The sequence below is a fragment of the Struthio camelus genome, chromosome 10, assembly GCF_040807025.1.
Source record: "Struthio camelus isolate bStrCam1 chromosome 10, bStrCam1.hap1, whole genome shotgun sequence".
Taxonomy (NCBI): domain Eukaryota; kingdom Metazoa; phylum Chordata; class Aves; order Struthioniformes; family Struthionidae; genus Struthio; species Struthio camelus.
Genome location: NC_090951.1, coordinates 11736134 through 11752918, shown reverse-complemented (window position 1 = coordinate 11752918; position 16785 = coordinate 11736134). Strand labels below are relative to the sequence as shown.

At 37.0% G+C, this 16785-nt stretch overlaps 1 protein-coding gene across 1 annotated transcript in view; it reads right to left on the bottom strand.

Moving 5' to 3' along the window:
* Positions 1 to 16785, bottom strand: part of LOC104146431 (transcription initiation factor TFIID subunit 4-like) — a 152285-nt gene that overhangs the window by 11590 nt on the left and 123910 nt on the right. The window lies entirely within an intron of this gene.

Sequence of the window (16785 nt, the reverse complement as noted above, 5' to 3'; positions counted from 1 at the left end):
CCAAAAAGTTAAACCATATTGGCACAAATAGCTCAGGGAAGAATGGCCCCAGAAAGGAAATAAGGTGGGTTTTCCTTCTGCAGACAGAAGTTTATATGAGATATGGACGGGAAGGCTCGTAGAGCTGGACAGGATACAGAGAAGATCAGAACGAAATAAATGCTTTCCATATTGAAAGGACTCCTTTTAAAGTTTTAAAGCTATTACATGTAAGCATTTTCAATCATGAGAAAGTATCGATTTTTTTCTTTCTCCATAAAGCCCCAATTCGACACATTCTGTAGTTTCTCCTTTTACATCACCAAGGCAGTCCCTTGCGCATCATGGTCAGAATTTGCTGTTTATCATGCTCTCCTGTTTCTCAGGTCCTTTCCTTTTCCATGTCCCATGCCTCTTTCTTTTTGCCACACCAGGATCAGTTCTCCAGGACTCAAAGCAGATATAACCTGCGTGTCTCTACCCTCCAGACTGCAACTTAATCTGCTGCCCAACTTCAAGTTGTTTGAACATACATGGTTCCACCAGCCTTTTTTTTTTTAAACCTGTACTTCATACTCTTCTCTAACCCCTTAGTGACTATCCAGGTTTTTCCATCTTCTCCATTATAAGACAAAATGAGATAGATCAGTTTAAATCATAAATACTTAACTGACAATTTAAACTTTACTCTTTTCCCAACATTAAACAAAAAAATTAATTCCCCTCCACCTCATGAATTCTCAAGCTGTTATCTTTCTCCAACCCATTTCACCACAAAGCAAACCACCAACATTTTAAATTACCTTCAGCACAGCCAACAACAGAGAATAACTATTGAATGTCAAGACCAGTTCACTTGGGGGGGGGGGAAACGTACGGTTTGTGAAATTAACCCTCTCCCACTCTGACTCATAATTATCCCAGATCCATCTCTCTTTGTAAAATGGAATCAAATGCAGTATGAAAACTTTCAAGAAGGTACTTGAACCATTAAATGTATCTTGCTATAACAAAAATGTGATTGAGTAATCCACATTAATATCTAAAAAAAAATCTCTTCAGCCTCCAGATGATCATGGAGGAGATATGGCGATGTACAAAAACATGTTTTTCAGATATTAACCTCTACTCTGAGTTATCTCTAACCTCTCCTCTTTACTATCCTGATAAGGCTGAATACCATCCAGACTACCTCAAGACAAAATGAATTAACAAGTTAGTATCACAGCTCTCTCATCACCTTTGCTTTACTGGAAAAGATACCATGATATATAGCTATCAATGATTTCAAATACACGAAAAACAAGATAGCCAAAATCAAAGGCTCCATTAGGAACAACTCTAATTAAAACTGATATTATAACATATAGTGGAAAAAAGCCTAAGACAGACAGAATCCCACCTAATACCATGAATCATCTGATACATACGGAGCACCTATTACTAACAGTTCCCTAAAGCTGACAACAATCCACGTATAAACTGACATGTCTCGCATATCTAATTACTTCCAAAATAAAATAAAAATAAATAATAAATTTTTTTAAAAGGCTGCAGCTATAAAAGCAACATCTTTCTTGAAGTACTAGACAAAATGGAGTCTCATGATGGGGTGATTTTTGGCAAAGTTAAACAAAAGGCAGTGGCGTGTAAGCTATTTGGTATCTTTGGAAGGAGCTGGCACAACTAATCAACAGCAATATGAGAACCTGAACAGATGACAGAAGAGAGCAACAGAGCAGACAGACACAAATGTACACGTGCACGCACGCTGAAGAAGATTAGTGAATTAATTAGAGAGGCAAGTGAAAAAATAACGTGGAATTCGGAACGCGCTCTATAGTATGGAATGATGCTACTGGCCTATTTTTACCATTGGCAATAAGATACGAGAAACAGCTAGCTGTAGTAGAAGCAAGTGCATTATGATACAACACAACATGAGCATTATAAAATGCGAGATGAATCTCAAGCCCAGAGGCTCTTTAGCACCACTCCAAATCACAACTCTCTGCCTTCATTTTTCTTCTTTGCTACCATTCCACTTCTTCTTCCAGTACTTCTGACTTGATTAACCCTTTTTTCTCTTTCTTATCTTCTGCTTTCATATTTTCATGGTATCGCATCCGATTCTTTAAAAAGTGTCTGAATAATAACAGCAGAAATTGCAGATCAGAAGTCAGATGTTCAAAAGTACACTAAGAAGCCTCAATTGTTTTCAGTGAGAAATTTAACACATCATTGGCACCTTAATAAGATAGATAGCTCTTTTGAAAATCTGGCCTCGGATTAACAGTAACAAAAATCATAAATCAAATCATAACCTGTTTTTAGTCTGAAGTACAAGTGCCGTAAATTCACTCTCTTTTTTTTTTTTTTTTTAATATTTTCCCCACAGATTCAAATATAACAAGACCCAAACAGACTTCCTGAAGCACAAAGTTCAATTTAGATTTTTGGGAATTAGAAGAGATACGTTTTCATAATAGGCTTAATTTTTTGTATCCCTTTTTGGAACACTGAGTTCTGTTGTCCAGTTCAACCAGTTACAGCTTTTTCATTAATCTGGCCTGAAATTATGAAATCATATTTTCAGGCATTGAGAAGAGCTTTTTTGGTCTTTCTAGAAACCTGAGTTAGGATCACTGATCCTTCCATACAGTGTACGTAATGTGCTACCTGAACGTGTGCTACAGTAACATATGGAATAGTAGGTTATAACTATTTTACCATCTGTTCTATCCAAACTCTAACCTTGATAATCCCATTTCAGCTTTTCCCACTACCACAGTTCTTAGATCCTGGCTTCTACTTACCCTTTTAAAATTAAATTGCAGCAAAATGCATGGCCGGATTATAAGCTACTCTTCAGGAGCCTTCATTGCTCCCCAGGTGATACTATTTGCTCAGGGTCTTAAACAAAAAAAAAAAAAAGCCTTCAAAACTACAGGCCAAATTTTTTCTATCAGTTAATAAGACACATCTGTAATGAGAACCTTTATTCTGCAAAAAACTACTAACCTTCTTTACATATTCACTGGAAAGTACTTTGCTCCTGCTAACACTCTCATTTAGGAAAGTGCATCTTCTTCAGTGGAATTACAGGGAACTCGATGCTTCCCCAGAGCAAACCAATTTTTAGCAAGGTTCCCCACAAACTGCTTGACTCAGTCTCTATCTAACCGACTCACCCTATAAATTAGACCAGTTCTAATTTGGCTTTTGCACATACAGCAAGATTACTATAGCATCTTACCATCTTGATACTCTGAGTCACCCATAAAAATTAAACAGTGAAAAATAACAGCACCAAATTGAAAAATATAATATTATTTTTATGGCAATAACCATAAGTTCTCCCCAAAGTTGGGAACACTGGACAGATTCTCTAAATGAAGAGAGGAAGTTTGAAAGGGGTTTCTTTTTGGCTTATATTTCATGTCATCAAGTTTTATTTTCATACGGCTGTTGGAGTTGGAAAGTCTAAGCTTTAATTCTAGGGATTTCCAGAACAGCTCATCTGGAATACTGCATTTAAATTTAATGTCTGCCTTGTTTACAAAAACTGAAGGAACAGCTACACAGTAATTAAAATCCAAGAAAGGCTGTGGCCTTAGTATAATGGTTTATGTATACCCTTACAAAGCTACCACATGCACACACATATAGAAAACCTATATTTAATAAAAACTAATGATATCCACAGGAACATATGCACCTCTAGTTTTTTATATGTAAATAAGGCATTATCACCAATTACTAATCTACAATATCTAGATTCAACTCAAAATACTAAATCATAACAGCTAAGTAAACTACTCTGCGACATTATCAACTGAACCAAACTGTAATGCCTACATAATGAAAACTGTACATTTATAAAAGAATACCTTTGTTACATGAGTTTAACTTATGAGTAGCATCCAGTCTCATTAAAGGCATTCATATCTTCTCTGTTTTGAAATCCAGTATCACTTCTACCAACCTTCTTTCCCTTTTGATTTCTGTTTAGTATCTGAACAACAGGGAAATTGAATTTTTTCAATGTGTGAGGAAATCAGTTCATGAGATGTAATTTTGCTTTTTCGCACATGAGTAGTTTAAATATGTTATTCAATGTTATCTTGAGGCGCAAACATAAGGCATGTAGGTTAGAAAAGTCAAAACTACATGCTAGTCTGCTGTCTCAAATGTCTTAAAATATGCAACTGAAGGACATAACGGAATCTATAGTTTGATTAAAGTATACTGAATTGTAGTTGCAACTACTAGTCTATTACACAAATAACACAGTGACTATATACATACATGTAGTCACATGTATAGACATGTAGTCACATACATATATAATTCCATACCTACTTCCAAGTACACAAAGACATCTATATTTTATAGCTCTACATGGGGGAAGAGAGAAGTACTTGTTTTCTTTTGGAGTTTATGCTAAAACAGCCTCTTCCTTCCCTACACAATACTAGACAAATAAAATCTTTAATGGATAACAGCTAGAGTTTACACTTCACTCTTCCTCTCCAAATACAGGAGGATATTAGCCCCCTCCCCCCCCCAATTCTCTTTAGCATTCAAATATTTCCACCTCTGCATAAAAATGACTTTTATTATGCAGTTTCACAGGCTTTCCTAGGTTGGCACCCCAGGAGCATAATCCTGATTCACAAAACAAAAACATCTAATTACCCCAGCTGCATAATTCATTGGCCCATAAATAAAAGTTGGCCAACCCATGATCTTATCTGACAGACTCTACGGAGCATGTGTGAGGCTCGCACCGGGAGAGACGCATCCATCAGGGCTGGCGGCAGCGAAGCCCGGCGGCATCCGCGAGCTTTGCAACCCCGGGGTTGCGCGCTCAGGCGCTCCGCTGGGGCGCTCGCTCTCAGGGCACCAGGAGCCAGGGAAGAGGAAAGGACGCCTCTCTGCAGCCAGGAACTTTCACCCTCCCAAGCAGTCAGTCCTGTCTGTAGTTGCTCGGTCTGGTTTCAGATGAATCATTTTGCTAGATGTTCGTATCAGAGCTGTGATCCTCCACCGCCTCGCACCAATGAGCCATTCATACTTTGTGATTAACTGAATTCCAGGAATAAAGCGCAAGAGCAAATACTTGAATTGGCAATACTATCAGCATACATTAAGGGTTTTTTCAATCATATTGAGATGTAAGACTGTAATTTGAAAATCAGATGACGAAACTGAAACACACTTACTGAGTATTCCACAATTCGCATGTATTTTCCGTACAATGTTGATGAAAGGCTATGCAGATTCACATTATTTTGGCAGACTTCCCAATAGCAACAGAAATCTTTTAAATAGCATCTGAAGAAAATTCCTTCATGTCTTTTTATTATTGCTTTTGCTTTAATTTACCAGAGTTGTTGTTAAGTTCCATCCTACCTTTGAAAAACAGCACCCTGTTTTTTGGTTTCATGATCAAATATCTAAGATTCACCAAATTACAAACAAAGACGACAACACGGGCCACTCTATGTCTGCTAGCAGAGCACTGTTATAGTCTCACATGAATTTCAAATGGAAAGAAATGGTTTTTAAAAGAGCTATGAGTTGGGTTCTAATAGGTAACATTTTACCACATAATAAAGACTAAGGCAGAAAACATTTCAATTTGCAACAATGTTTTCACTCTGCATTATAACAAACATGAGTGGCAGAGAGACTCTTCAACCCAGTGGCTAAGGCACTATTCATCTTTCATGTCCCAGATCCAGGCTGCAACCACTAGGCAATAGACTCACTTTCTCACTAGAAATGTCATCTTGGAGCCGAGAAACCTTCTTGACAAATATGTTTTTGAAACAGATGTATTTTTGCTAAACATTTTATCTTTGACAAAAATGTATTTTGACAGAGAAAGTTTCAGTGCAAATTTTTTCACTGGCTCTAATAACAAGAACGTAGAATTTTTGGGCCTAACTGGGGAAATGTACTCACTGTGCCTCACTTATTTAGACGCAGTCCCACTGGCTAGAGCAATGACTTCTTCTGTAACTACAGCAACAAAAATATATGCCAGCTACCCATTTCTCTGTCCTGCTTTACTTGACTTTTAAGTGTTTACTCTCAAACAATAAGCTACAGGTCCTCCCTTCCCTGCACGGGGGCGTTCAGAGAAAGGCCAAGGTGGAAACTTAAACCTACCCGTCACCCTCCCAAGCAGGTCTTCGCATCTATGTGTGAATGCCTATGTCATATACTTAAGTAGTAATTAACAACAGAAATGTTTAGAATAAATGAGTAAGGACAGGGCATTTGAAAAAGAGTTAACAGATGTCCTTAACATTGCTGCTGGCCTAATAACATTGCTGCAGTAATTTATTTGATGTGGAGTTTATTTAGCTGCTGCAAACATAGAGGGTTATAATAATCATAAGCAGGTTGCATTAAGCACAGTACATCTTGGATGTATAACACAGTGTTAAAAATAATCCCAGAAACAGTATGCCTTGAAGATATTATATGCACAATATCTTCTACAATCTGACTGTGAAAAACTAGCCAGAAAGCATCTTTCAGATTTTAAAATGATTAAAAAATATATATATATATATCTCAACAGTTCTTTTAAAGATAATTTTGCCTATATTTTGTGATAGCAAACAGATTCAATTCAAACATCAGATCCTGGCATACTTCAGTAAGCTATCAGCACAGCAGTGCTGCCTTTTTTCCTTTGAAAAATGAAAGAATTAAATTCAAAACAAACAACTTCAATTTAACACCAAACTACAGGATAACCAATCTTAAAAATGTCAAATTGTAATGGATCTTAATACCCATATAAAACACAAAAATAGTGGCATTGTTCCTTGGTAATGCATAGCAACCTTACAGAATTTCAGTGAAGGAGAAAGAAGGGAAAAACACCTTATTACTTCTAACTCCTGCGAGCCATTTTGGTCTCCAAAGGTTTTAGACCGCCGCAGGCCATGTGTCTGCAGTGTTTCGGGAAATGACTTGCCTTCGCACGAACACTGCTATGTTCTGCAGCACTGCTGCCCCCCAGCATCCCCGCTCAATTTCTGTTTAACTCTTCCTTACCTGTATCAGCTTTTTTCCCCCTTTTTTTGCAGCAAGATTTCAGAAAGGATTTGCTTAAAAAAGCAACAACAAAAAATAAAAAAAAAAAACCACATACAACCCCTCCACAAAAAGACAAACCAAAAAAGCCCTCTGCTTTTTCTAACAAGTTTTCTCAGAAACAAATGAGAGCAGAATTTATCTCCACGTATCTTTGAAAGGAAACGGAAATCAATTTTAAGCTAAAATATTTGATAACGAAACTAGTTTAGCTAGCTATCATCATAGAGCTTTGAAGTTTGATATCGCCCAAATGTTTGTCTGTTTTACCTCCGTTAACAAAGGATAGTTAGAAACCAAAAAATCATCCGCATCCTCAGAGAGGACAGGACGGTACAACTAAAATTCTTCACCTATCACTGTATTTAGATTTTTAATTACACTCCAAACACCACATTACAGGCTACGATTAATTCTCTGGCCAAGGCCTCATTACTGTTAACTAATTTGTCTTAGCAGCAATGTATTGAAGGTAACAGGAAATACCCCATTTGATGTAGAGGGAGAGAGAGAGATTTACTCCTCCTGATAATTTTTTTTTTAAACTCACTTAGAAAAGACGTTTTGTGTTTCCTCCTATTTTCTGTAAAAATTCAAGGCTATGCTCTGCAAGCTATTTTGCTTGATAGGTTTTTTTTTTTTTTTTAAACCTCTAGAAAATTCTTAGCCAAGGTCACTACTGATTGACTCAAAATATGACAGTGTATGAGGCTACTAAAATATTCTGTTCATCTCAGAGGTTGAGTAAGCAGCTCTAACTAAGAGGGAAATCAATACAATACTTCACAGTGAGGAAGAAAATGGAAAATAGTTTAGCAGTTAAGTGGTTAATGCAATTCCTAAGTGTTCAGCAATCATTGCAATTTAGTGCCATTTCGATTATTACACAATAAACAGACCATGTTGTCTGGAAGCAAATTTTTATGAGTATAGCTGAAGGGGTTGCAACTTATTTAGCTGCTGAAACTCTAAGGGAAAGAACATTTCTGAATGCTAACACTACAGATCAGAACTATACAGGTACACTAGAAAGGTTATTTTTAGGTCACTACTATGGTAACTAACCACACTGACCTTTAAAATTAGTATGCAGTTCAAGAAAAATGAGGTTCTGTAAAACGTCCCTTAAACAGGATCACTTTATTAAACAATATTGCACATCCTTAATAGCAGGATATGCTGTCACTTTTTACAGCTACTAATTTTACTTGTGTAACATAGTATCATAATGTGAGGTATAACAATGTAGAACTAACTAGGAAAAACTCGTAAACATTCAAAAAACTGACTAAACTACCATAAATTTATGTTTAAAGAAATTCTTTTCAAAAATTAGGAAGGGCTATATTTATTTCTGCAGAACAAAATATAACTGCTAGCTGAAGGAGGACAGTTTTTCATATAACATGAAGTTGTGGAAACAGGTATAGTTAAATGATGTTACTTTGACAGAATTTTTTGAAATTCAGAATTTTAAGTGGTTTCAAAAAAGGTGCTTTCAAAAGGAAACCCAGTTCTACAATTTATAAATGCAAAGACGAATAGGCAAAACTTAGGTTTGGGGTAGACGAGATAAATAGGAGGAGATTAAGAGTACACGGCTGGTGGCAGAGGGGATTCAATAAATAAATGAAACAGCACTTTGAATGAAAGCACCATTTAAGTCTAGCGTACCAATATTTACTTAGACAAAGCTTCTGTTAGAATCAGATCTTTAATAAATAACAGATTAGGTGCTCTACAATTCAGTCATCCCATTAGGTTAAAATTTGGAAATCAAAATTTGGCCGGTCACAAAGCTGTGCTGGCCGTTCGGCAAAACCACCATTACAGGACACACGTTAACAAGCAGTATCCCAGTCCTGGGAAAGATACAATTTACTCTGTCAACTTACAGTCATCGGACACAGAACACAAATGTTCTAACTGAACTAAGATTAGCCTTAGCTGTGTTTGGGGCAGTCCATAACGCTATATCAAGTGACGAATGGAAAAAACAGATATGTAGTTAGAAAGCGTAATATATGCATTATCTTTTTAATCTAGGTTATACTGTGACTTTTTCAAACGTTGACTCTTCCACAAGAATAAAAAAAAATTAAAAATAGATAAAATTATATTTGCATTTTTTCAGGACTCAATACACTCCCGTGTAGCATTGCTCTTGAAGTTGATTTTTAAATACCTGCATCACAGTTTCTATGAAAAAAGGGGGGGGGGGAAAATCTCTACAGCTAGTAGGATTCTGGGTCATCAGTACAGTTTTCCCGTGAACTTGAATACTGCATTATATCCACACCTCTGTGGTAATCACAGGCAGGATACACGGTTACAGATCAATCAGTAACTATACCTACCTTTAAGCCCCATTTGAAAATGCGCTCTCTTACAACGCATGCTGTACTAAGACACAACGAGCGACAGGCACAATTAGCAAATCTAACCAAAAAACAAACAAACAAACAAACTAATATCCTCATTTTACAAATGGAGAGCTCAGGCCACCAAATCAAGCGAACAAGTCCAGTTCCTGCAGCCACGCAGTGAGCCTGCAACCCATGGCAAGTATATCCAAAGCTACAACGAGGGCTACAGCCACAGATAGGAAGCCTAATCTTACACACGCTGCACTCAATATGACTTTTCATGATGTTTTCCAGGTTTAAAATTCCATTGAGAAAGCCCCAAAATGATCCGTCTAACCTTCCAACCAAGTGTGCGCTGGGAAAGCTGATGTCTCCTTTGGTGTTAATGGAGCTACACCAGCAACTATATTCTTATCCTACCTAATTCATACTTATAAGAGCTTCTCTTACTAAAATAAATTTGAGCAGTTAATAAACACATAGTAACATGGTAAGAGCATCTTGTTTCCAAAATGTAAAGCAAAACCTTAAACTTCACTTTTCCAAAAATTTAAATAAAACCTACAAGTACGCCTACCCCACCTTTCCATGTGATAATTTTGCTGACAGTAAATAATCAAAATTGTCATTTTTTGAAAGCCAACCAAGATTCTGAGCATCCTTCTTGACATCTTTTCAGCCAAAATTGCTTATAGCTGTTGGCCACTGAACGAGCTTATTTAGGGAACGGAAGATTGTAAATGTGCCAGCCAGATGAGAATGCAAAGCAGGAACAGAACAAGCTAACACAACAGGTAGACTGCCTGTATGGAAGATTTCCCTCCCAAATTAGAGTCTTTCTCGTCAGCAGAGAAGACGAGCAAAGTCATCCCTGCTGGTGTACTACACAATCAATCTCCAAATTTATGTTAAAATAGAGCCAGGTTCTGAGTGGTTGTTTTTCCTTTTGCCGTCTGACTAGTATTTATACAAAAGAATTACCCTTATCACAAAATATTTTTAAAACTATGAAACAAAATTTGGTTTAAAATAGGAAAAATTAAAGGTTAACGTAAATAGTAATTCTGAAATAACGTTTCATCAATGTTACGTATTCCAGTCTGCCATAATAAGAGAAACAAGAAGCAGCAATAATTGCTGTCTGACACTAGTAAAAATGATGGTGATTAACAATAAAGATTTAGCTTTAAAACACAGATTTTACTGCAACACCATGGCCACATATCAGTATCAAGCTTTAAAAAGAAACTAGTAATTCAAAGGGCACAAAGAAGGGGAGGTTGTGTGTATAAATATATATTCTTTTCATCTATTCAGTGTGCAATTTTATTTAAAATACAATAAAATGACAGGCAAGTCTAAAGACTAAATGCAAAAATCTAAGATGTCAAACGAACAAACTTTTTAACTCTGCAGTTTTTATTTTATTATTAGATGCTATTCCTAACTTGTTAAAATTGATCAAATAGAAAGCTGTGAATAGAGAAAAAATTAAGCCAACTCGAAAAGTGTGACTTGGATTTAATATTTTATAATTGCCAAGGGACATACTGAGATCAATGAATTTTTGCCCGAGATGAACGTCAGAAAGAGATGTACTTCAGTCTTTTAGGGAACATTGGTCTATTTAATTCTTGTGTCTGATGCATGTGAAATATGCCTGTCTTGGCCTTCTTTCTTGCCTCGAGGCCATGCTGGAGGCAGACATTACCACTTTTAATAGGCCGCCATCTGAGGAATGGCAAGGGATCCAATAACCCATCGACTCTAATGGATTTGCCTGTTTATTCACTTACACCTTTTTTGCAGCTAATTTTAGTTTTGCATGCTGAGTTGTTTCACTTTAAATTAAATGAATAGAAACAAAGGGAAAAAGACTGTGCAGCTAATAAACCATGATTATTTTCGAAGTTCTTCACAACAGGATCCTCCATATACTAAGGTATATCACTGGAGAATGGATTCACTGCTGTGTTTTTCCACTTGTTGTCAAAATTAACAAAGCTTCTTTTAAATTTAGTGAGACAAAAAGTAGGTTAACATAAACTCTTGCTTGTAACGTACTAATGATTTGTAGCAGCACAAACCACCCAGCTTCAAATCACTACGAGGGTCATGAGCATCTTCAAAGAATAATACACGTAAAGTTAATGATTGTACAGTATTATCACCAACAAAAATTGTGTAAAATTTAATCTAGCCCTTCACATATACTTTGAAAAGCATATGCAATACTTAATATGTTACTTTTAAACCAAATGGAGCCCATCTAGATACAGGGGAACTCTGAGTAATAACATTTCCAGAACATTTGATCTTTAGGAAAAATATACATTATACACTAAAATTTATTAGGAGATATAATGTCTGTATTTGGACTGCATGAATGTTTTGTTCCTCTACAGAAAAGTTCTCCATCCCCTTCCTAGAGGGGGCCTCATACGTCTCATGGTCTGCAACCTGCTAGTTCTCTGCAAAGCTACTGTTCACCAGTAGCTCCTTCAAGACCTACCATTTCAGCTGCTTTTTTTCCTGACAAAAAAGAAACTTACCTAGGGACCATCATGGCAAGCCCTGGCTTGAAGGTGGTCTTCAGTAAGCTACAAAGAAGCCTTTTCTCCAAGCTTGGATCATTCCCCCCAAGCCCCCTCAGGCAAGAGGGCCACTGCAGCCAAGACCCAGGTCCATCCACCCACAACAGGCCATTCACAGGGACCCTCAGCCTCTCCCAGAGACTCCCTGCCGACTGGGGGCCGCAACCCTGCCTGCTTGCACTGAGAGCCTCAGGACAATTGTCTTCCTCGAGGAAATCGCAATCTGCAGCAAGCATTCAAATCCAGTCAGAAGTCACCTTTTTTAAGGCATGTAAATAATACGGCTTCTACTTCAGGAGGGAGCAGAGCAGGCTCAGTCACGGAGGTAATCAAAATACAGAACCTCTGGAGTCATCACAGAAAAAACAACCACAGTACCCTACCAACCCCCAGAGCCTCCTACTCTACCAATTTCGACAATTTTTTCTTTTCTATAATAAAAACAAAGCCACTGCACAAAACACAGCAATGCTTGCTGGTTTGTTCCCTCTTCACCACAGAAACTCAAATGTGTGACATCTGCAAAAGACAGCAACACGCCATATGATTTGTTGACCAAATTGCAGGAACGTGGCTACAAAAAAGCAACATTAAGAGCCAAGAACTTAAGAGCCCGACTCCGTGCCATTGTGCCCACAACCGTCAATGAGAGCAGAGACGTATGCAAATATGCAGAAAGGCTCCCACAATCTGAGGGGCGATTACATATCCCTTCATTTAGAAAAACATGTTTTTTTAGGAAGCTTCTGCTCCTGTAACAAACAGTGTTTGTGGTGTAAAACAGCCATAAAATAATGTAAAAACTCTCTTTATAGAGAAAGGGATTAGAACAAAAAAGGGCCTCTATCACCTAGAAGAGTCCACAGTGACACCAGTTACTAATACAAAAGAAAAGTGAAGCAGCTATAAGAAATCCTCTTTTTTCCCCCTAGCTGGTTATGTTTTCTTCTAAGGGATTACAATATGAATGTGGCTTCTCCTCTTATTTTTGTCACAAAGGCTTCACCTCAATTAATACGATTTGTTGATCTTTTACAGATTCTTTAATAATGTGGTGTAACATGAAATCGACTCAGAGGCTTTACTAGGGCTTTTTGGCTGGATTTGTGGCTAGTTTTTTGTCTCTCAACGGCTTACAAGACATGGAAGCAGGTATTTCAAAGGATGATCCACTATTATCAAAATTAGCCTCTTGGCTTTGTATTCATTTTATAGCTAGCGAAACCAGGTTTCTCCCAGAATTTAGACTGCAGTAGATCTTTTTTTCTGACACAAAACTGTATTACCACCATCAGTATCCTCTTAAATATACCAAGTAGTAAAACAAGGTTCCTCAAATAATTTCAAACAGAGCTACATATCTGAAGTATAAATCTGTTGATGAAACAAATATTTTGGGGCAGTTACAAATCCAGCTTTCCTCTTGAAATGGAAACTCACACCTATTATTTAAATGTGTCTAAATCAGCCAAACTAATAGGACATTTTACAAGCACACAGACAAGTTAAAATAATCTGTCTGCTTTAGACATGTTTGAGTGAATCTGCAAAACCAGAGAAGTTACATAGCTGCAGAATAATTTTTCTTTCCCCCCAAATTGTATTTGTAGACCAGGATACCAACTCCCAGACACAGTGTGCAAAGAAAAATGGGAACAACAGACTGAAGTTGGGATTGATTTACTTCATTAGCTGGGATTACAAGTTTAACTTACAAACCAGAGGTCAAAATTTCTCATTAACAAGGGGGCCATGAATCGCTGCAGGGCTTGGTTCAAGAGGAGACCACTCTTATTACTAACTACACATTTCAATCTGTCTTTGATGTTCTCCTTCTACCCTCCTCCCTTTTATTTTTTGGCAGAGGAGTTGATTTTAATTGTAGCTATACAACACAGCTCAGTTTGCCTGAGAGCCAGCCTCCACATCTGCAGTGAGTGCAGTTCTAGTGATATTGGGTGCAGTCCATAGCTTAGGGCTAATTTTAATGGCTCCCCTTTTCATACAAGGCTCAGATTGTTTTCCACGTGATTCCTGTTAATTTAGCTGCAGGAAAGGGCATCAGTTTTCCTTGTGAGTTTCTGATCCATACTTCTAAACTAGGTGAAATATATCAAAAGAAGAGAAATGATCACAAAATGAGAGATTCAATTTTCTACTAACTCCTTAAACTGATAAAGCAAATGATCCCAGTATTTTATCACCCAAAAGAGGAATGCAAGACATAAACAGTATTTTTCTTATGTCTGCGTTTTGATAACCCTTTAATTTGTGAAATGCTGTAATCAAGCTCTTGGCATCTCTAACAATGCTAAGGGTTAAAAAAGGAATGCCTCAATGTCCGTGTACTGTATATTTTCAAAATCTATAGACTCAAACTAAGATTTCACAGTACATTTCTCAAAACAAGAGTTGTGTGTATTATGGCAGCAGATGGTGTAGTGCACCATCAAATAATAAAATGTTTAATGCATATTTTCTATTTTTGATGAATAGAAATAAAATAACTGAAAACAGTCAACGGTATTCAAACACAGCTGAAAAGTGCTCATTCTACAGGACTTATTAGTTCTTAAAGGAAAACATGCCACTGACTGTAGCAGCTAACAGCTGAAATTTTTGTATATTAGGCATAGTTAAAATCATAATCTAATCTGCCTCAGCAATCAATATTACCTCCTTTACAACTGTAACTGCTTTTAAGCATGACCAAATTTAAAAGATACTTAAAATCTGAGCACAGTCAAGTCTTGCCAGTCAAAAATTACACAGATATCATTTTAGCAGAAAAACAACATGATGATGATACTAAATATTTTCATAATTTAAATGCAGAAAAACACTTGCTAAGAGTAATGGTTACCAAAATAATTTTTCAGAGATATGCAGTATCTCATCTTTGTTTACAACATATGCCTATTTTGACTACACAGAGATAGCATCTCTAGCTTCATACCTATTTATTCCTAGTAATGAAAGACAATTTTGCACATGGTAAATTCATATAGACCCTAAGGTGAAAAGGCAGAACAATTAAGTTGGTTATTTTAATACAGGACAAATACAAATTTCTATTTCTTCCAAAAGACAAACATCTCCTGTGAATTATACAGATTTATGTTGCACTTCCCATTTTCTATTGGGCCAGTTTTCGCTTCAGACATAACCCTCGCAGGGTTACATATATTAAATCACTTCCTTTCACTTGTTTGTATTAACCGTTGCTGTTAATACTCCATCTTCTAAGCTCTTCCAGTTGCCAGCTGGTGTTAAAGCATTAAAAGGTATGCTTTTAATTCACACTCTGAGCAGAGTATTAACTTTTGGTGACGGTAAAGTCAGTCCCCTTTTGTGAAAGTCTTCTGTGGCTAGTTTGCAATAATCTGCCTGCTGGAAGTTCATAAAGACCCTTTGTTTGCTGCTGGAAGGGAGATTTAGGGAGATAGAGGCGAGGTGGCCAGGGCTGGCTATCGGTTTCATTCCTTTTGGCAGCGCAGGTCGAGTCACTGGCCGTGACTTCAGTCACCTTTACAAAATCTGCTAAAGCACCGCTACGGTCTTATCGGCGCAGGGCGCAATGGCTACCTTCAAGTTTCAACAGGGGGTTATCTTAACAACTAGACATCTTTAAAAGGTCATTATTGCAGTCTAATTTCAAACTGGCACCAAAATGAAGGGCTGTCTTTGTGTGGGATTAATTTAAAAACCTCAGGATTTGATGTCAGTGGGAAATAACCAGCGTGGGACTCATAATGCTGCCTTCTCCTGCTTCTGGCCAGCACCTAGGGCTAATTTCTTAGGAGATGAAAACTATGACAAGCCCTTCAGTTAAGCTGAAAGCAGGCAGCAGTCCAGTAACACCCACAGGCCTCAGAGGCATCCTGTGACCCCCTTAGAAAAGTCACATTCACTTTGCTCTTGAGAAAGGAAAAATAATGCTGGAGGCATTTTGTTTTAAACCATGTGAAATAAGGAAATGTGAGGATGTGAAAATGAAGTGAAAAAAGTTAGAATTCATTTCCTCCCTTTGCAAAGGCTTAGAAGCAAAACTCGTTCATTTTGAAAGTGTGTGTAAAAATCTGATACATTCACCAGTAGGCAGTGACTACAAAATGCTTAAGGTAAAATATGTAAATATGTAAAATAATCTCTCGAAAACCATCTCCTTTTCTCCTTTTGTGCTTGAAAGCATTTTGTAAAAGCATCTTTATTTCTCAGTAGCATTAACAGACAGCCAAAAATAAAAGTTACTGCTTGTCAAAACAAAAAACAACAACAACATTCAAGGTACTAGAAAAATATTTTGAAATAAGTCTTCACAGTAGTGAAGGGTAAGAAATTTAATGAATAAGTTCCTTGGATGGCTTCTGCCCTTTTAGTATTAATCTGAATAATAATAAAGGAACATGTAAATTACAGCTTGAAAATTTTAAATGGGGTTATTTTAACTATCCTAGATTTAAGGCAAACCTAATCTGCCAAGTCTTCAGTCTCATTTCATGCTAAAACTGTGCCTCGCTTTTTTACTACTATTATGCCTTTTAAATTACACTTGTTTTTTTATCTCACAGCTAAGCAGATCCAACCTAATTTCCTCTTTAATATGAAAGGTCTACACAAATGTACGTTCAGACTGTTTAGTATTTGCGTCAAGGACTGTTAACTATGTTCCACAATATTCTCATTAATAAAAGGTTACAGTTCAAGGGCCCATCAGAAAGCTAAAATGA